Consider the following 21,585-nt stretch of genomic DNA (forward strand, 5'->3'; position numbering starts at 1 on the left):
TAGTCCTGTATTACTAGTCTTGTATTAACAGACCTTTACTAGTCCTGTATTACTAGTCCTGTATTAACAGACCTTTACTAGTCCTGTATTAACAGACCTTTACTAGTCCTGTATTAACAGACCTTTACTAGTCCTGTATTACTAGTCCTGTATTAACAGGCCTTTACTAGTCCTGTATTAACAGACCTTTACTAGTCCTGTATTAACAGACCTTTACTAGTCCTGTATTAACAGGCCTTTACTAGTCCTGTATTAACAGGCCTTTACTAGTCCTGTATTAACAGGCCTTTACTAGTCCTGTATTAACAGGCCTTTACTAGTCCTGTATTAACAGACCTTTACTAGTCCTGTATTACTAGTACTGTATTAACAGACCTTTACTAGTCCTGTATTAACAGGCCTTTACTAGTCCTGTATTAACAGGCCTTTACTAGTCCTGTATTACTAGTCCTGTATTAACAGGCCTTTACTAGTCCTGTATTAACAGGCCTTTACTAGTCCTGTATTAACATACCTTTACTAGTCCTGTATTACTAGTCCTGTATTAACAGGCCTTTACTAGTCCTGTATTACTAGTCCTGTATTAACATGCCTTTAATAGTCCTGTATTAACAGACCTTTACTAGTCCTGTATTAACAGACCTTTACTAGTCCTGTATTAACAGGCCTTTACTAGTCCTGTATTAACAGACCTGTACTAGTCCTGTATTAACAGGCCTTTACTAGTCCTGTATTAACAGACCTTTACTAGTCCTGTATTAACAGACCTTTACTAGTCCTGTATTAACAGACCTTTACTAGTCCTGTATTAACAGACCTTTACTAGTCCTGTATTAACAGGCCTTTACTAGTCCTGTATTACTAGTCCTGTATTAACAGGCCTTTACTAGTCCTGTATTAACAGACTTTTAACTAGTCCTGTATTAACAGACCTTTACTAGTCCTGTTTTACTAGTCCTGTATTAACAGGCCTTTACTAGTCCTGTATTAACAGACCTTTACTAGTCCTGTACTAACAGACCTTTACTAGTCCTGTATTAACAGAGCTTTACTAATCCTGCATTAACAGACCTTTACTAGTCCTGTATTAACAGGCCTTTACTAGTCCTGTATTAACAGACCTTTACTAGTCCTGTATTAACAGGCCTTTACTAGTCCTGTATTAAAAGACCTTTACTAGTCCTGTATTAACAGACCTTTAATAGTCCTGTATTAACAGACCTTTACTAGTCCTGTATTAACAGGCCTTTACTAGTCCTGTATTAACAGACCTTTACTAGTCCTGTATTAACAGGCCTTTACTAGTCCTGTATTAACAGACCTTTACTAGTCCTGTATTAACAGACCTTTACTAGTCCTGTATTAACAGACCTTTACTAGTCCTGTATTAACAGGCCTTTACTAGTCCTGTATTAACAGGCCTTTACTAGTCCTGTATTAACAGGCTTTTACTAGTCCTGTATTAACAGGCCTTTAATAGTCCTGTATTAACAGACCTTTACTAGTCCTGTATTAACAGACCTTTACTAGTCCTGTATTAACAGACCTTTACTAGTCCTGTATTAACAGGCCTTTACTAGTCCTGTATTAACAGGCCTTTACTAGTCCTGTATTACTAGTCCTGTATTAACAGGCCTTTGCTAGTCCTGTATTACTAGTCCTGTATTAACAGGCCTTTACTAGTCCTGTATTAACAGGCCTTTACTAGTCCTGTATTAACAGGCCTTTACTAGTCCTGTATTAACAGACCTTTACTAGTCCTGTATTAACAGACCTTTACTAGTCCTGTATTAACAGGCCTTTACTAGTCCTGTATTAACAGGCCTTTACTAGTCCTGTATTAACAGGCTTTTACTAGTCCTGTATTAACAGGCCTTTAATAGTCCTGTATTAACAGACCTTTACTAGTCCTGTATTAACAGACCTTTACTAGTCCTGTATTAACAGACCTTTACTAGTCCTGTATTAACAGGCCTTTACTAGTCCTGTATTAACAGACCTTTACTAGTCCTGTATTAACAGACCTTTACTAGTCCTGTATTAACAGGCCTTTACTAGTCCTGTATTAACAGGCCTTTACTAGTCCTGTATTAACAGACCTTTACTAGTCCTGTATTAACAGGCTTTTACTAGTCCTGTATTAACAGGCCTTTACTAGTCCTGTATTAACAGACCTTTACTAGTCCTGTATTAACAGACCTTTACTAGTCCTGTATTAACAGGCCTTTACTAGTCCTGTATTACTAGTCCTGTATTAACAGACCTTTACTAGTCCTGTATTAACAGGCCTTTACTAGTCCTGTTTTACTAGTCCTGTATTAACAGGCCTTTACTAGTCCTGTATTACTAGTCCTGTTTTACTAGTCCTGTATTAACAGGCCTTTACTAGTCCTGTTTTACTAGTCCTGTATTAACAGGCCTTTACTAGTCCTGTATTAACAGACCTTTACTAGTCCTGTATTAACAGGCCTTTACTAGTACTGTATTAACAGGCCTTTACTAGTCCTGTATTAACAGGCCTTTACTAGTCCTGTACTTACAGACCTTTACTAGTCCTGTATTAACAGACCTTTACTAGTCCTGTATTAACAGGCCTTTACTAGTCCTTTTTTACTAGTCCTGTATTAACAGACCTTTACTAGTCCTGTATTAACAGGCCTTTACTAGTCCTGTATTAACAGACCTTTACTAGTCCTGTATTAACAGACCTTTACTAGTCCTGTATTAACAGACCTTTACTAGTCCTGTATTAACAGGCCTTTACTAGTCCTGTATTAACAGACCTTTACTAGTCCTGTATTAACAGTCCTTTACTAGTCCTGTATTAACAGACCTTTACTAGTCCTGTATTAACAGGCCTTTACTAGTCCTGTATTAACAGACCTTTACTAGTCCTGTATTAACAGGCCTTTACTAGTCCTGTATTAACAGGCCTTTACTAGTCCTGTATTAACAGGCCTTTACTAGTCCTGTATTAACAGGCCTTTACTAGTCCTGTATTTACGGACCTTTACTAGTCCTGTATTAACAGGCCTTTACTAGTCCTGTATTACTAGTCCTGTATTAACAGGCCTTTACTAGTCCTGTATTAACAGACCTTTACTAGTCCTGTATTAACAGACCTTTACTAGTCCTGTATTAACAGGCCTTTACTAGTCCTGTATTAACAGGCCTATACTAGTCCTGTATTAACAGGCCTTTACTAGTCCTGTATTAACAGGCCTTTACTAGTCCTGTATTAACAGGCCTGTATTAACTGACCTTTACTAGTCCTTTATTAACAGACCTTTACTAGTCCTGTATTAACAGGCCTTTACTAGTCCTGTATTAGTGGACCTTTACTAGTCCTGTATTAACAGACCTTTACTAGTCCTGTACTAACAGACCTTTACTAGTCCTTTTTTACTAGTCCTGTATTAACAGACCTTTACTAGTCCTGTATTAACAGGCCTTTACTAGTCCTGTATTTACGGACCTTTACTAGTCCTGTATTAACAGGCCTTTACTAGTCCTGTATTAACAGGCCTTTACTAGTCCTGTATTAACAGGCCTTTACTAGTCCTGTATTAACAGACCTTTACTAGTCCTGTATTACTAGTCCTGAATTAACAGACCTTTACTAGTCCTGTATTAACAGGTCTTTACTAGTCCTGTATCAACAGACCTTTACTAGTCCTGTATTAACAGACCTTTACTAGTCCTGTATTAACAGGCCTTTACTAGTCCTGTATTAACAGACCTTTACTAGTCCTTTTTTACTAGTCCTGTATTAACAGACCTTTACTAGTCCTGTATTAACAGGCCTTTACTAGTCCTGTATTTACGGACCTTTACTAGTCCTGTATTAACAGACCTTTACTAGTCCTGTATTAACAGGCCTTTACTAGTCCTGTATTAACAGGCCTTTACTAGTCCTGTATTAACAGGCCTTTAATAGTCCTGTATTAACAGACCTTTACTAGTCCTGTATTAACAGACCTTTACTAGTCCTGTATTAACAGACCTTTACTAGTCCTGTATTAACAGACCTTTACTAGTCCTGTATTAACAGGCCTTTACTAGTCCTGTATTAACAGACCTTTACTAGTCCTGTATTAACAGACCTTTACTAGTCCTGTATTAACAGGCCTTTACTAGTCCTGTATTAACAGGCCTTTACTAGTCCTGTATTAACAGACCTTTACTAGTCCTGTATTAACATGCTTTTACTAGTCCTGTATTAACAGGCCTTTACTAGTCCTGTATTAACAGACCTTTACTAGTCCTGTATTAACAGACCTTTACTAGTCCTGTATTAACAGGCCTTTACTAGTCCTGTATTACTAGTCCTGTATTAACAGGCCTTTACTAGTCCTGTATTAACAGGCCTTTACTAGTCCTGTATTACTAGTCCTGTATTAATAGACCTTTACTAGTCCTGTTTTACTAGTCCTGTATTAACAGGCCTTTACTAGTCCTGTATTAACAGGCCTTTACTAGTCCTGTATTACTAATCCTGTATTAATAGACCTTTACTAGTCCTGTTTTACTAGTCCTGTATTAACAGGCCTTTACTAGTCCTGTATTACTAGTCCTGTTTTACTAGTCCTGTATTAACAGGCCTTTACTAGTCCTGTTTTACTAGTCCTGTATTAACAGGGCTTTACTAGTCCTGTATTAACAGACCTTTACTAGTCCTGTACTAACAGACCTTTACTAGTCCTGTATTAACAGACCTTTACTAGTCCTGTATTAACAGACCTTTACTAGTCCTGTATTAACAGACCTTTACTAGTCCTTTTTTACTAGTCCTGTATTAACAGACCTTTACTAGTCCTGTATTAACAGGCCTTTACTAGTCCTGTATTAACAGACCTTTACTAGTCCTGTATTAACAGGCCTTTACTAGTCCTGTATTAACAGGCCTTTACTAGTCCTGTATTAACAGGCCTTTACTAGTCCTGTATTAACAGGCCTTTACTAGTCCTGTATTAACAGGCCTTTACTAGTCCTGTATTTACGGACCTTTACTAGTCCTGTATTAACAGGCCTTTACTAGTCCTGTATTACTAGTCCTGTATTAACAGGCCTTTGCTAGTCCTGTATTACTAGTCCTGTATTAACAGGCCTTTACTAGTCCTGTATTAACAGACCTTTACTAGTCCTGTATTAACAGACCTTTACTAGTCCTGTATTAACAGGCCTTTACTAGTCCTGTATTAACAGGCCTTTACTAGTCCTGTATTAACAGGCCTTTACTAGTCCTGTATTAACAGGCCTTTACTAGTCCTGTATTAACAGGCCTGTATTAACTGACCTTTACTAGTCCTTTATTAACAGACCTTTACTAGTCCTGTATTAACAGGCCTTTACTAGTCCTGTATTAGTGGACCTTTACTAGTCCTGTATTAACAGACCTTTACTAGTCCTGTACTAACAGACCTTTACTAGTCCTTTTTACTAGTCCTGTATTAACAGACCTTTACTAGTCCTGTATTAACAGGCCTTTACTAGTCCTGTATTTACGGACCTTTACTAGTCCTGTATTAACAGGCCTTTACTAGTCCTGTATTAACAGGCCTTTACTAGTCCTGTATTAACAGGCCTTTACTAGTCCTGTATTAACAGACCTTTACTAGTCCTGTATTACTAGTCCTGAATTAACAGACCTTTACTAGTCCTGTATTAACAGGTCTTTACTAGTCCTGTATCAACAGACCTTTACTAGTCCTGTATTAACAGACCTTTACTAGTCCTGTATTAACAGGCCTTTACTAGTCCTGTATTAACAGACCTTTACTAGTCCTTTTTACTAGTCCTGTATTAACAGACCTTTACTAGTCCTGTATTAACAGGCCTTTACTAGTCCTGTATTTACGGACCTTTACTAGTCCTGTATTAACAGACCTTTACTAGTCCTGTATTAACAGGCCTTTACTAGTCCTGTATTAACAGGCCTTTACTAGTCCTGTATTAACAGGCCTTTAATAGTCCTGTATTAACAGACCTTTACTAGTCCTGTATTAACAGACCTTTACTAGTCCTGTATTAACAGACCTTTACTAGTCCTGTATTAACAGACCTTTACTAGTCCTGTATTAACAGGCCTTTACTAGTCCTGTATTAACAGACCTTTACTAGTCCTGTATTAACAGACCTTTACTAGTCCTGTATTAACAGGCCTTTACTAGTCCTGTATTAACAGGCCTTTACTAGTCCTGTATTAACAGACCTTTACTAGTCCTGTATTAACAGGCTTTTACTAGTCCTGTATTAACAGGCCTTTACTAGTCCTGTATTAACAGACCTTTACTAGTCCTGTATTAACAGACCTTTACTAGTCCTGTATTAACAGGCCTTTACTAGTCCTGTATTAACAGGCCTTTACTAGTCCTGTATTAACAGGCCTTTACTAGTCCTGTATTACTAGTCCTGTATTAATAGACCTTTACTAGTCCTGTTTTACTAGTCCTGTATTAACAGACCTTTACTAGTCCTGTATTAACAGGCCTTTACTAGTCCTGTATTACTAGTCCTGTTTTACTAGTCCTGTATTAACAGGCCTTTACTAGTCCTGTTTTACTAGTCCTGTATTAACAGGGCTTTACTAGTCCTGTATTAACAGACCTTTACTAGTCCTGTACTAACAGACCTTTACTAGTCCTGTATTAACAGACCTTTACTAGTCCTGTATTAACAGACCTTTACTAGTCCTGTATTAACAGACCTTTACTAGTCCTTTTTACTAGTCCTGTATTAACAGACCTTTACTAGTCCTGTATTAACAGGCCTTTACTAGTCCTGTATTAACAGACCTTTACTAGTCCTGTATTAACAGACCTTTACTAGTCCTGTATTAACAGACCTTTACTAGTCCTGTATTAACAGGCCTTTACTAGTCCTGTATTAACAGACCTTTACTAGTCCTGTATTAACAGTCCTTTACTAGTCCTGTATTAACAGACCTTTACTAGTCCTGTATTAACAGGCCTTTACTAGTCCTGTATTAACAGACCTTTACTAGTCCTGTATTAACAGGCCTTTACTAGTCCTGTATTAACAGACCTTTACTAGTCCTGTATTAACATACCTTTACTAGTACTGTATTAACAGGCCTTTACTAGTCCTGTATTAACAGGCCTTTACTAGTCCTGTATTAACAGACCTTTACTAGTCCTGTATTAACAGGCCTTTACTAGTCCTGTATTAACAGGCCTTTACTAGTCCTGTATTAACAGGCCTTTACTAGTCCTGTATTAACAGGCCTTTACTAGTCCTGTATTTACGGACCTTTACTAGTCCTGTATTAACAGGCCTTTACTAGTCCTGTATTACTAGTCCTGTATTAACAGGCCTTTACTAGTCCTGTATTAACAGACCTTTAATAGTCCTGTATTAACAGACCTTTACTAGTCCTGTATTAACAGACCTTTACTAGTCCTGTATTAACAGGCCTTTACTAGTCCTGTATTAACATTCCTTTACTAGTCCTGTATTAACAGGCCTTTACTAGTCCTGTATTAACAGGCCTTTACTAGTCCTGTATTAACAGGCCTGTATTAACTGACCTTTACTAGTCCTTTATTAACAGACCTTTACTAGTCCTGTATTAACAGGCCTTTACTAGTCCTGTATTAGTGGACCTTTACTAGTCCTGTATTAACAGACCTTTACTAGTCCTGTACTAACAGACCTTTACTAGTCCTTTTTTACTAGTCCTGTATTAACAGACCTTTACTAGTCCTGTATTAACAGGCCTTTACTAGTCCTGTATTTACGGACCTTTACTAGTCCTGTATTAACGGGCCTTTACTAGTCCTGTATTAACAGGCCTTTACTAGTCCTGTATTAACAGGCCTTTACTAGTCCTGTATTAACAGACCTTTACTAGTCCTGTATTACTAGTCCTGAATTAACAGACCTTTACTAGTCCTGTATTAACAGGTCTTTACTAGTCCTGTATCAACAGACCTTTACTAGTCCTGTATTAACAGGCCTTTACTAGTCCTGTATTAACAGACCTTTAGTAGTCCTGTATTAACAGGCCTTTACTAGTCCTGTATTAACAGACCTTTACTAGTCCTTTTTTACTAGTCCTGTATTAACAGACCTTTACTAGTCCTGTATTAACGGGCCTTTACTAGTCCTGTATTTACGGACCTTTACTAGTCCTGTATTAACAGGCCTTTACTAGTCCTGTATTAACAGGCCTTTACTAGTCCTGTATTAACAGGCCTTTACTAGTCCTGTATTAACAGGCCTTTAATAGTCCTGTATTAACAGACCTTTACTAGTCCTGTATTAACAGACCTTTACTAGTCCTGTATTAACAGACCTTTACTAGTCCTGTATTAACAGGCCTTTACTAGTCCTGTATTAACAGACCTTTACTAGTCCTGTATTAACAGACCTTTACTAGTCCTGTATTAACAGGCCTTTACTAGTCCTGTATTAACAGGCCTTTACTAGTCCTGTATTAACAGACCTTTACTAGTCCTGTATTAACAGGCTTTTACTAGTCCTGTATTAACAGGCCTTTACTAGTCCTGTATTAACAGACCTTTACTAGTCCTGTATTAACAGACCTTTACTAGTCCTGTATTAACAGGCCTTTACTAGTCCTGTATTAACAGGCCTTTACTAGTCCTGTATTACTAGTCCTGTATTAATAGACCTTTACTAGTCCTGTTTTACTAGTCCTGTATTAACAGGCCTTTACTAGTCCTGTATTAACAGGCCTTTACTAGTCCTGTTTTACTAGTCCTGTATTAACAGGCCTTTACTAGTCCTGTATTAACAGGCCTTTACTAGTCCTGTATTACTAGTCCTGTATTAATAGACCTTTACTAGTCCTGTTTTACTAGTCCTGTATTAACAGGCCTTTACTAGTCCTGTATTACTAGTCCTGTTTTACTAGTCCTGTATTAACAGGCCTTTACTAGTCCTGTTTTACTAGTCCTGTATTAACAGGGCTTTACTAGTCCTGTATTAACAGACCTTTACTAGTCCTGTACTAACAGACCTTTACTAGTCCTGTATTAACAGACCTTTACTAGTCCTGTATTAACAGACCTTTACTAGTCCTGTATTAACAGACCTTTACTAGTCCTTTTTTACTAGTCCTGTATTAACAGACCTTTACTAGTCCTGTATTAACAGGCCTTTACTAGTCCTGTATTAACAGACCTTTACTAGTCCTGTATTAACAGACCTTTACTAGTCCTGTATTAACAGACCTTTACTAGTCCTGTATTAACAGGCCTTTACTAGTCCTGTATTAACAGACCTTTACTAGTCCTGTATTAACAGTCCTTTACTAGTCCTGTATTAACAGACCTTTACTAGTCCTGTATTAACAGGCCTTTACTAGTCCTGTATTAACAGACCTTTACTAGTCCTGTATTAACAGGCCTTTACTAGTCCTGTATTAACAGACCTTTACTAGTCCTGTATTAACAGGCCTTTACTAGTACTGTATTAACAGGCCTTTACTAGTCCTGTATTAACAGGCCTTTACTAGTCCTGTATTAACAGACCTTTACTAGTCCTGTATTAACAGGCCTTTACTAGTCCTGTATTAACAGGCCTTTACTAGTCCTGTATTAACAGGCCTTTACTAGTCCTGTATTAACAGGCCTTTACTAGTCCTGTATTAACAGGCCTTTACTAGTCCTGTATTTACGGACCTTTACTAGTCCTGTATTAACAGGCCTTTACTAGTCCTGTATTACTAGTCCTGTATTAACAGGCCTTTGCTAGTCCTGTATTACTAGTCCTGTATTAACAGGCCTTTACTAGTCCTGTATTAACAGACCTTTACTAGTCCTGTATTAACAGACCTTTACTAGTCCTGTATTAACAGACCTTTACTAGTCCTGTATTAACAGGCCTTTACTAGTCCTGTATTAACAGGCCTTTACTAGTCCTGTATTAACAGGCCTTTACTAGTCCTGTATTAACAGGCCTTTACTAGTCCTGTATTAACAGGCCTGTATTAACTGACCTTTACTAGTCCTTTATTAACAGACCTTTACTAGTCCTGTATTAACAGGCCTTTACTAGTCCTGTATTAGCGGACCTTTACTAGTCCTGTATTAACAGACCTTTACTAGTCCTGTACTAACAGACCTTTACTAGTCCTTTTTTACTAGTCCTGTATTAACAGACCTTTACTAGTCCTGTATTAACAGGCCTTTACTAGTCCTGTATTTACGGACCTTTACTAGTCCTGTATTAACAGGCCTTTACTAGTCCTGTATTAACAGGCCTTTACTAGTCCTGTATTAACAGGCCTTTACTAGTCCTGTATTAACAGACCTTTACTAGTCCTGTATTACTAGTCCTGAATTAACAGACCTTTACTAGTCCTGTATTAACAGGTCTTTACTAGTCCTGTATCAACAGACCTTTACTAGTCCTGTATTAACAGACCTTTACTAGTCCTGTATTAACAGGCCTTTACTAGTCCTGTATTAACAGACCTTTACTAGTCCTTTTTTACTAGTCCTGTATTAACAGACCTTTACTAGTCCTGTATTAACAGGCCTTTACTAGTCCTGTATTTACGGACCTTTACTAGTCCTGTATTAACAGACCTTTACTAGTCCTGTATTAACAGGCCTTTACTAGTCCTGTATTAACAGGCCTTTACTAGTCCTGTATTAACAGGCCTTTACTAGTCCTGTATTAACAGACCTTTACTAGTCCTGTATTACTAGTCCTGAATTAACAGACCTTTACTAGTCCTGTATTAACAGGCATTTACTAGTCCTGTATTAACAGACCTTTACTAGTCCTGTATTAACAGACCTTTACTAGTCCTGTATTAACAGGCCTTTACTAGTCCTGTATTAACAGGCCTTTACTAGTCCTGTATTAACAGACCTTTACTAGTCCTTTTTTACTAGTCCTGTATTAACAGACCTTTACTAGTCCTGTATTAACAGGCCTTTACTAGTCCTGTATTAACAGACCTTTACTAGTCCTGTATTAACAGACCTTTACTAGTCCTGTATTAACAGGCCTTTACTAGTCCTGTATTAACAGGCCTTTACTAGTCCTGTATTAACAGACCTTTACTAGTCCTTTTTTACTAGTCCTGTATTAACAGACCTTTACTAGTCCTGTATTAACAGGCCTTTACTAGTCCTGTATCTACGGACCTTTACTAGTCCTGTATTAACAGACCTTTACTAGTCCTGTATTAACAGACCTTTACTAGTCCTGTATTAACAGGCCTTTACTAGTCCTGTATTTACGGACCTTTACTAGTCCTGTATTAACAGACCTTTACTAGTCCTGTATTAACAGACCTTTACTAGTCCTGTATTAACAGGCCTTTACTAGTCCTGTATTTACGGACCTTTACTAGTCCTGTATTAACAGACCTTTACTAGTCCTGTATTAACAGGCCTTTACTAGTTATGTATTAACAGGCCTTTACTAGTCCTGTATTAACAGACCTTTACTAGTCCTGTATTAACAGACCTTTACTAGTCCTGTATTAACAGGCCTTTACTAGTCCTGTATTAACAGGCCTTTACTAGTCCTGTATTAACAGACCTTTACTAGTCCTTTTTTACTAGTCCTGTATTAACAGACCTTTACTAGTCCTGTATTAACAGGCCTTTACTAGTCCTGTATCTACGGACCTTTACTAGTCCTGTATTAACGGACCTTTACTAGTCCTGTATTAACAGACCTTTACTAGTCCTGTATTAACAGGCCTTTACTAGTCCTGTATTTACGGACCTTTACTAGTCCTGTATTAACAGACCTTTACTAGTCCTGTATTAACAGACCTTTACTAGTCCTGTATTAACAGGCCTTTACTAGTCCTGTACTAACAGACCTTTACTAGTCCTGTATTAACAGACCTTTACTAGTCCTGTATTAACAGGCCTTTACTAGTTATGTATTAACAGGCCTTTACTAGTCCTGTATTAACAGACCTTTACTAGTCCTGTATTAACAGGCCTTTACTAGTCCTGTATTAACAGGCCTTTACTAGTCCTGTATTAACAGGCCTTTACTAGTCCTGTATTAACAGACCTTTACTAGTCCTGTATTAACAGACCTTTACTAGTCCTGTATTAACAGACCGTTACTAGTCCTGTATTAACAGACCTTTACTAGTCCTGTATTAACAGACCTTTACTAGTCCTGTATTAACAGGCCTTTACTAGTCCTGTATTTACGGACCTTTACTAGTCCTGTATTAACAGACCTTTACTAGTCCTGTATTAACAGACCTTTACTAGTCCTGTATTAACAGGCCTTTACTAGTCCTGTATTTACGGACCTTTATTAGTCCTGTATTAACAGACCTTTACTAGTCCTGTATTAACAGGCCTTTACTAGTCCTGTATTTACGGACCTTTACTAGTCCTGTATTAACAGACCTTTACTAGTCCTGTATTAACAGGCCTTTACTAGTCCTGTATTAACAGGCCTTTACTAGTCCTGTATTAACAGACCTTTACTAGTCCTGTATTAACAGGCCTTTACTAGTCCTGTACTAACAGACCTTTACTAGTCCTGTATTAACAGACCTTTACTAGTCCTGTATTAACAGGCCTTTACTAGTCCTGTATTAACAGGCCTTTACTAGTCCTGTATTAACAGACCTTTACTAGTCCTGTATTAACAGGCCTTTACTAGTCCTGTATTAACAGGCCTTTACTAGTCCTGTATTAACAGGCCTTTACTAGTCCTGTATTAACAGGCCTTTACTAGTCCTGTATTAACAGGCCTTTACTAGTCCTGTATTAACAGACCTTTACTAGTCCTGTATTAACAGACCTTTACTAGTCCTGTATTAACAGACCTTTACTAGTCCTGTATTAACAGACCTTTACTAGTCCTGTACTAACAGGCCTTTACTAGTCCTGTACTAACAGACCTTTACTAGTCCTGTATTAACAGGCCTTTACTAGTCCTGTATTAACAGGCCTTTACTAGTCCTGTACTAACAGGCCTTTACTAGTCCTGTATTAACAGACCTTTACTAGTCCTGTATTAACAGGCCTTTACTAGTCCTGTATTAACAGACCTTTACTAGTCCTGTATTAACAGACCTTTACTAGTCCTGTATTAACAGACCTTTACTAGTCCTGTATTAACAGGCCTTTACTAGTCCTGTATTAACAGGCCTTTACTAGTCCTGTATTAACAGGCCTTTACTAGTCCTGTATTAACAGGCCTTTACTAGTCCTGTATTAACAGGCCTTTACTAGTCCTGTATTAACAGACCTTTACTAGTCCTGTATTAACAGACCTTTACTAGTCCTGTATTAACAGACCTTTACTAGTCCTGTATTAACAGACCTTTACTAGTCCTGTACTAACAGGCCTTTACTAGTCCTGTACTAACAGGCCTTTACTAGTCCTGTATTAACAGGCCTTTACTAGTCCTGTATTAACAGGCCTTTACTAGTCCTGTATTAACAGACCTTTACTAGTCCTGTATTAACAGACCTTTACTAGTCCTGTATTAACAGACCTTTACTAGTCCTGTATTAACAGGCCTTTACTAGTCCTGTACTTAACGGACCTTTACTAGTCCTGTACTAACAGACCTTTACTAGTCCTGTATTAACAGGCCTTTACTAGTCCTGTATTAACGGGCCTTTACTAGTCCTGTATTAACGGGCCTTTACTAGTCCTGTATTAACAGACCTTTACTAGTCCTGTATTAACAGGCCTTTACTAGTCCTGTATTTACAGACCTTTACTAGTCCTGTATTAACAGGCCTTTACTAGTCCTGTATTAACGGCCTTTACTAGTCCTGTATTAACAGGCCTTTACTAGTCCTGTATTAACAGACCTTTACTAGTCCTGTATTAACAGGCCTTTACTAGTCCTGTATTAACAGGCCTTTACTAGTCCTGTACTAACAGACCTTTACTAGTCCTGTATTAACAGACCTTTACTAGTCCTGTATTAACAGGCCTTTACTAGTCCTGTATTAACAGGCCTTTACTAGTCCTGTATTAACAGACCTTTACTAGTCCTGTATTAACAGGCCTTTACTAGTCCTGTATTAACAGGCCTTTACTAGTCCTGTATTAACAGGCCTTTACTAGTCCTGTATTAACAGGCCTTTACTAGTCCTGTATTAACAGGCCTTTACTAGTCCTGTATTAACAGGCCTTTACTAGTCCTGTATTAACAGGCCTTTACTAGTCCTGTATTAACAGGCCTTTACTAGTCCTGTATTAACAGACCTTTACTAGTCCTGTATTAACAGACCTTTACTAGTCCTGTATTAACAGGCCTTTACTAGTCCTGTATTAACAGACCTTTACTAGTCCTGTACTAACAGACCTTTACTAGTCCTGTACTAACAGGCCTTTACTAGTCCTGTACTAACAGGCCTTTACTAGTCCTGTATTAACAGGCCTTTACTAGTCCTGTATTAACAGGCCTTTACTAGTCCTGTATTAACAGGCCTTTACTAGTCCTGTATTAACAGACCTTTACTAGTCCTGTATTAACAGACCTTTACTAGTCCTGTATTAACAGGCCTTTACTAGTCCTGTATTAACAGACCTTTACTAGTCCTGTATTAACAGGCCTTTACTAGTCCTGTATTTACGGACCTTTACTAGTCCTGTATTAACGGACCTTTACTAGTCCTGTATTAACAGACCTTTACTAGTCCTGTATTAACAGGCCTTTACTAGTCCTGTATTTACGGACCTTTACTAGTCCTGTATTAACGGACCTTTACTAGTCCTGTATTAACGGGCCTTTACTAGTCCTGTATTAACAGACCTTTACTAGTCCTGTATTAACAGACCTTTACTAGTCCTGTATTAACAGGCCTTTACTAGTCCTGTATTAACAGGCCTTTACTAGTCCTGTATTAACATGGCTTTACTAGTCCTGTATTAACAGACCTTTACTAGTCCTGTATTAACAGGCCTTTACTAGTCCTGTATTACTAGTCTTGTATTAACAGGCCTTTACTAGTCCTGTATTACTAGTCCTGTATTAACAGGCCTTTACTAGTCCTGTATTAACAGACCTTTACTAGTCCTGTATTACTAGTCCTGTATTAACAGGCCTTTACTAGTCCTGTATTAACAGGCCTTTACTAGTCCTGTATTAACAGACCTTTACTAGTCCTGTATTAACAGGCCTTTACTAGTCCTGTATTAACAGGCCTTTACTAGTCCTGTATTAACATGGCTTTACTAGTCCTGTATTAACAGACCTTTACTAGTCCTGTATTAACAGACCTTTACTAGTCCTGTATTAACAGACCTTTACTAGTCCTGTATTAACAGACCTTTACTAGTCCTGTATTAACAGGCCTTTACTAGTCCTGTATTAACAGACCTTTACTAGTCCTGTATTAACAGACCTTTACTAGTCCTGTATTAACAGGCCTTTACTAGTCCTGTATTACTAGTCCTGTATTACTAGTCCTGTATTACTAGTCCTGTATTAACAGACCTTTACTAGTCCTGCTGGCCATCCTGGGACACTTATGTCTGATTTGTAAAACAATAAATAATAATAATTCATCATTTTGGTAAAATACAGTTTTTATTCCAAATACTGTAGGAGATGAGAGAGAGAGAGAGCTATAAATCAAGAACAACCCCGCTGTTTTGGAAAGAATTTATACAAAAAAATTTTTTTCACTTTGATGTGAAAACAAATGAGATTAACGTTTTCTACAAAACACGACAAAGTATAAATATCATGAAGATGAAAATACAGACACAGAAAAATCTGAATTAATTAATTAATTAATTACTGACTGATCGATTCAAACGCAGATACATGAAGGTAAAATGCACATTATAAACGCTGCATATCTCAGAGGTCCACTCACATGTGCAAATGGAAGTGTAAGGCTTCACCGCAGCAAAACCACATCTTGGGGTGTGTCCTAATGGAACCCTAGTCCCTATATAGTGCACTACTTTAGACCAGAGGCCCTATAGAGCCCTATTCCCTATATATAGTGCACTACTTTAGACCAGAGGCCCTATAGAACCCTATTCCCTATATAGTGCACTATTTTAGACCAGAGGCCATAGTGCCATTTAGGACACACCTCACATCTTGAATGTGTTCTGTACTAGGGAACACAGGATATATTTGAACTGAAATTAAACGAGTCGAAATAAAAAAATAAGAATACACGTATTGACATGCTTCTCGTGTCAATTATCTGTACCTTTTTAATAACATTCTTGTCTTTTAGTTAAAACCCAAACCAGCCAAAACATTAAATAGTAGAACAACTATAATCTCATATCACTTTGTTGTAGGATCGAACACGTGGGAACCTGGTGTACAATGCTGTCCAAAACTGTACACATGAAACATAATTTCAGTTCATATTCAAAAGAGAAATCTCATCAAGTAATGCCAGGAATATATACAAATATATATGTTAATATATATATACATGTATTAGGAAAATACATATACATGTATTAGGAAAATACATATACATGTATTAGGAAAATACATATAAATGTATTCAATGTATACAGAAATATATATAATGTATATATCAATGTATACAGCAATATAAATAAATGTATTAGGAAAATACATATCGACGTATACAGAAATATATAAATGTATTAGGAAAATACATATAAATGTATTAGGAAAATACATATCGACGTATACAGAAATATATAAATGTATTAGGAAAATACATATAAATATATTAGGAAAATACATATAAATGTATTAGGAAAATACATATCAATGTATACAGAAATATATAAATGTATTAGGAAAATACATATCAATGTATTAGGAAAATACATTTCAATGTATTAGGAAAATACATATCGACCTATACAGAAATATATAAATGTATTAGGAAAATACATATCAATGTATACAATGTATAAAGAAATATATATAAATGTATATATCAATTTATACAGAAATATATAAATGTATTAGGAAAATACATATCAATGTATACAGAAATATATAAATGTATTAGGAAAATACATATCAATGCATACAGAAATATATTTACAGATATCAACTGTGGATACGGACGAATAGCCCAACGCGAACCCAGGTGCACTGAACACGGACTAGCCGTGGTCCACACCTTGCTGTGTGTGTGTGAACGGCATCACTGTGCCGCCAACCTTTCCCTGTCCGTACCACAGCTTAAATGTCGTGACCCTTCAGAAAACACACGGGACCTGCCCGCAGTTCTGCTACAAATCAATTTGGAAACATTTCAGACTGTGGAGTGACCCTCTGCTTCAGAAGTCAGGTGTGTTAATCTAGTCCTCTACAGGTGAGTCAGGTGTGTTAATCTACTCCTCTACAGGTGAGTCAGGTGTGTTAATCTAGTCCTCTACAGGTGAGTCAGGTGTGTTAATCGAGTCCTCTACAGGTGAGTCAGGTGTGTTAATCTAGTCCTCTACAGGTGAGTCAGGTGTGTTAATCTAGTCCTCTACAGGTGAGTCAGGTGTGTTAATCTAGTCCTCTACAGGTGAGTCAGGTGTGTTAATCTAGTCCTCTATAGGTGAGTCAGGTGTGTTAATCTCCTCCTCTATAGGTGAGTCAGGTGTGTTAATCTAGTCCTCTATAGGTGAGTCAGGTGTGTTAATCTAGTCCTCAATAGGTGAGTCAGGTGTGTTAATCTCCTCTATAGGTGAGTTAATCTCCTCTATAGGTGAGTCAGGTGTGTTAATCTAGTCCTCTACAGGTGAGTCAGGTGTGTTAATCTAGTCCTCTATAGGTGAGTCAGGTGTGTTAATCTACTCCTCTATAGGTGAGTCAGGTATGTTAATCTAGTCCTCTATAGGTGAGTCAGGTGTGTTAATCTAGTCCTCTATAGGTGAGTCAGGTGTGTTAATCTCCTCCTCTATAGGTGAGTCAGGTGTGTTAATCTAGTCCTCTATAGGTGAGTCAGGTGTGTTAATCTAGTCCTCAATAGGTGAGTCAGGTGTGTTAATCTCCTCTATAGGTGAGTTAATCTCCTCTATAGGTGAGTCAGGTGTGTTAATCTAGTCCTCTACAGGTGAGTCAGGTGTGTTAATCTAGTCCTCTATAGGTGAGTCAGGTGTGTTAATCTACTCCTCTATAGGTGAGTCAGGTATGTTAATCTAGTCCTCTATAGGTGAGTCAGGTGTGTTAATCTAGTCCTCTATAGGTGAGTCAGGTGTGTTAATCTCCTCCTCTATAGGTGAGTCAGGTGTGTTAATCTAGTCCTCTATAGGTGAGTCAGGTGTGTTAATCTAGTCCTCAATAGGTGAGTCAGGTGTGTTAATCTCCTCTATAGGTGAGTTAATCTCCTCTATAGGTGAGTCAGGTGTGTTAATCTCCTCTATAGGTGAGTCAGGTGTGTTAATCTCATCCTCTACAGGTGAGTCAGGTGTGTTAATCTAGTCCTCTACAGGTGAGTCAGGTGTGTTAATCTAGTCCTCTACAGGTGAGTCAGGTATGTTAATCTCCTCTATAGGTGAGTCAGGTATGTTAATCTTGTCCTCTATAGGTGAGTCAGGTGTGTTAATCTAGTCCTCTATAGGTGAGTCAGGTGTGTTAATCTCCTCCTCTATAGGTGAGTCAGGTGTGTTAATCTAGTCCTCTATAGGTGAGTCAGGTGTGTTAATCTAGTCCTCAATAGGTGAGTCAGGTGTGTTAATCTCCTCTATAGGTGAGTTAATCTCCTCTATAGGTGAGTCAGGTGTGTTAATCTCATCCTCTACAGGTGAGTCAGGTGTGTTAATCTAGTCCTCTACAGGTGAGTCAGGTGTGTTAATCTAGTCCTCTACAGGTGAGTCAGGTATGTTAATCTCCTCTATAGGTGAGTCAGGTATGTTAATCTAGTCCTCTACAGGTGATTCAGGTGTGTTAATCTCCTCTATAGGTGAGTCAGGTGTGTTAATCTCCTCCTCTATAGGTGAGTCAGGTGTGTTAATCTACTCCTCTATAGGTGAGACAGGTGTGTTGATCTCTATAGGTGAGTCAGGTGTGTAAATCTAGTCCTCTACAGGTGGGTCAGGTGTGTTAATCTACTCCTCTATAGGTGAGTCAGGTGTGTTAATCTACTCCTCTATAGGTGAGTCAGGTGTGTTAATCTAGTCCTCTACAGGTGAGTCAGGTGTGTTAATCTACTCCTCTACAGGTGAGTCAGGTGTGTTAATCTACTCCTCTACAGGTGAGTCAGGTGTGTTAATCTACTCCTCTACAGGTGAGTCAGGTGTGTTAATCTAGTCCTCTATAGGTGAGTCAGGTGTGTTAATCTACTCCTCTATAGGTGAGTCAGGTATGTTAATCTAGTCCTCTATAGGTGAGTCAGGTGTGTTAATCTAGTCCTCTATAGGTGAGTCAGGTGTGTTAATCTCCTCCTCTATAGGTGAGTCAGGTGTGTTAATCTAGTCCTCTATAGGTGAGTCAGGTGTGTTAATCTAGTCCTCAATAGGTGAGTCAGGTGTGTTAATCTCCTCTATAGGTGAGTTAATCTCCTCTATAGGTGAGTCAGGTGTGTTAATCTAGTCCTCTACAGGTGAGTCAGGTGTGTTAATCTAGTCCTCTATAGGTGAGTCAGGTGTGTTAATCTACTCCTCTATAGGTGAGTCAGGTATGTTAATCTAGTCCTCTATAGGTGAGTCAGGTGTGTTAATCTAGTCCTCTATAGGTGAGTCAGGTGTGTTAATCTCCTCCTCTATAGGTGAGTCAGGTGTGTTAATCTAGTCCTCTATAGGTGAGTCAGGTGTGTTAATCTAGTCCTCAATAGGTGAGTCAGGTGTGTTAATCTCCTCTATAGGTGAGTTAATCTCCTCTATAGGTGAGTCAGGTGTGTTAATCTCCTCTATAGGTGAGTTAATCTCCTCTATAGGTGAGTCAGGTGTGTTAATCTCATCCTCTACAGGTGAGTCAGGTGTGTTAATCTAGTCCTCTACAGGTGAGTCAGGTGTGTTAATCTAGTCCTCTACAGGTGAGTCAGGTATGTTAATCTCCTCTATAGGTGAGTCAGGTATGTTAATCTTGTCCTCTATAGGTGAGTCAGGTGTGTTAATCTAGTCCTCTATAGGTGAGTCAGGTGTGTTAATCTCCTCCTCTATAGGTGAGTCAGGTGTGTTAATCTAGTCCTCTATAGGTGAGTCAGGTGTGTTAATCTAGTCCTCAATAGGTGAGTCAGGTGTGTTAATCTCCTCTATAGGTGAGTTAATCTCCTCTATAGGTGAGTCAGGTGTGTTAATCTCATCCTCTACAGGTGAGTCAGGTGTGTTAATCTAGTCCTCTACAGGTGAGTCAGGTGTGTTAATCTAGTCCTCTACAGGTGAGTCAGGTATGTTAATCTCCTCTATAGGTGAGTCAGGTATGTTAATCTAGTCCTCTACAGGTGATTCAGGTGTGTTAATCTCCTCTATAGGTGAGTCAGGTGTGTTAATCTCCTCCTCTATAGGTGAGTCAGGTGTGTTAATCTACTCCTCTATAGGTGAGACAGGTGTGTTGATCTCTATAGGTGAGTCAGGTGTGTAAATCTAGTCCTCTACAGGTGGGTCAGGTGTGTTAATCTACTCCTCTATAGGTGAGTCAGGTGTGTTAATCTACTCCTCTATAGGTGAGTCAGGTGTGTTAATCTAGTCCTCTACAGGTGAGTCAGGTGTGTTAATCTACTCCTCTACAGGTGAGTCAGGTGTGTTAATCTACTCCTCTACAGGTGAGTCAGGTGTGTTAATCTACTCCTCTACAGGTGAGTCAGGTGTGTTAATCTAGTCCTCAATAGGTGAGTCAGGTGTGTTAATCTAGTCCTCAATAGGTGAGTCAGGTGTGTTAATCTAGTCCTCTATAGGTGAGTCAGGTGTGTTAATCTCCTCTATAGTTGAGTTAGGTGTGTTAATCTAGTCCTCTATAGGTGAGTCAGGTGTGTTAATCTCCTCTCTAGGTGAGTCAGGTATGTTAATCTAGTCCTCTACAGGTGATTCAGGTGTGTTAATCTCCTCTATAGGTGAGTCAGGTGTGTTAATCTAGTCCTCTATACGTGAGTCAGGTGTGTTAATCTAGTCCTCTATAGGTGAGTCAGGTGTGTTAATCTAGTCCTCTATAGGTGAGTCAGGTGTGTTAATCTCCTCCTCTATAGGTGAGTCAGGTGTGTTAATCTAGTCCTCTACAGGTGAGTCAGGTATGTTAATCTCGACCTCTACAGGTGAGTCAGGTGTGTTAATCTACTCCTCTATAGGTGAGACAGGTGTGTTATTCTCTATAGGTGAGTCAGGTGTGTTAATCTAGTCCTCTACAGGTGAGTCAGGTGTGTTAATCTAGTCCTCTATAGGTGAGTCAGGTGTGTTAATCTACTCCTCTATAGGTGAGTCAGGTATGTTAATCTAGTCCTCTATAGGTGAGTCAGGTGTGTTAATCTAGTCCTCTATAGGTGAGTCAGGTGTGTTAATCTCCTCCTCTATAGGTGAGTCAGGTGTGTTAATCTAGTCCTCTATAGGTGAGTCAGGTGTGTTAATCTAGTCCTCAATAGGTGAGTCAGGTGTGTTAATCTCCTCTATAGGTGAGTTAATCTCCTCTATAGGTGAGTCAGGTGTGTTAATCTCCTCTATAGGTGAGTTAATCTCCTCTATAGGTGAGTCAGGTGTGTTAATCTC

This window comes from Salmo salar, chromosome ssa07 (genome assembly GCF_905237065.1).
Source record: "Salmo salar chromosome ssa07, Ssal_v3.1, whole genome shotgun sequence".
In the NCBI taxonomy this organism is placed as follows: domain Eukaryota; kingdom Metazoa; phylum Chordata; class Actinopteri; order Salmoniformes; family Salmonidae; genus Salmo; species Salmo salar.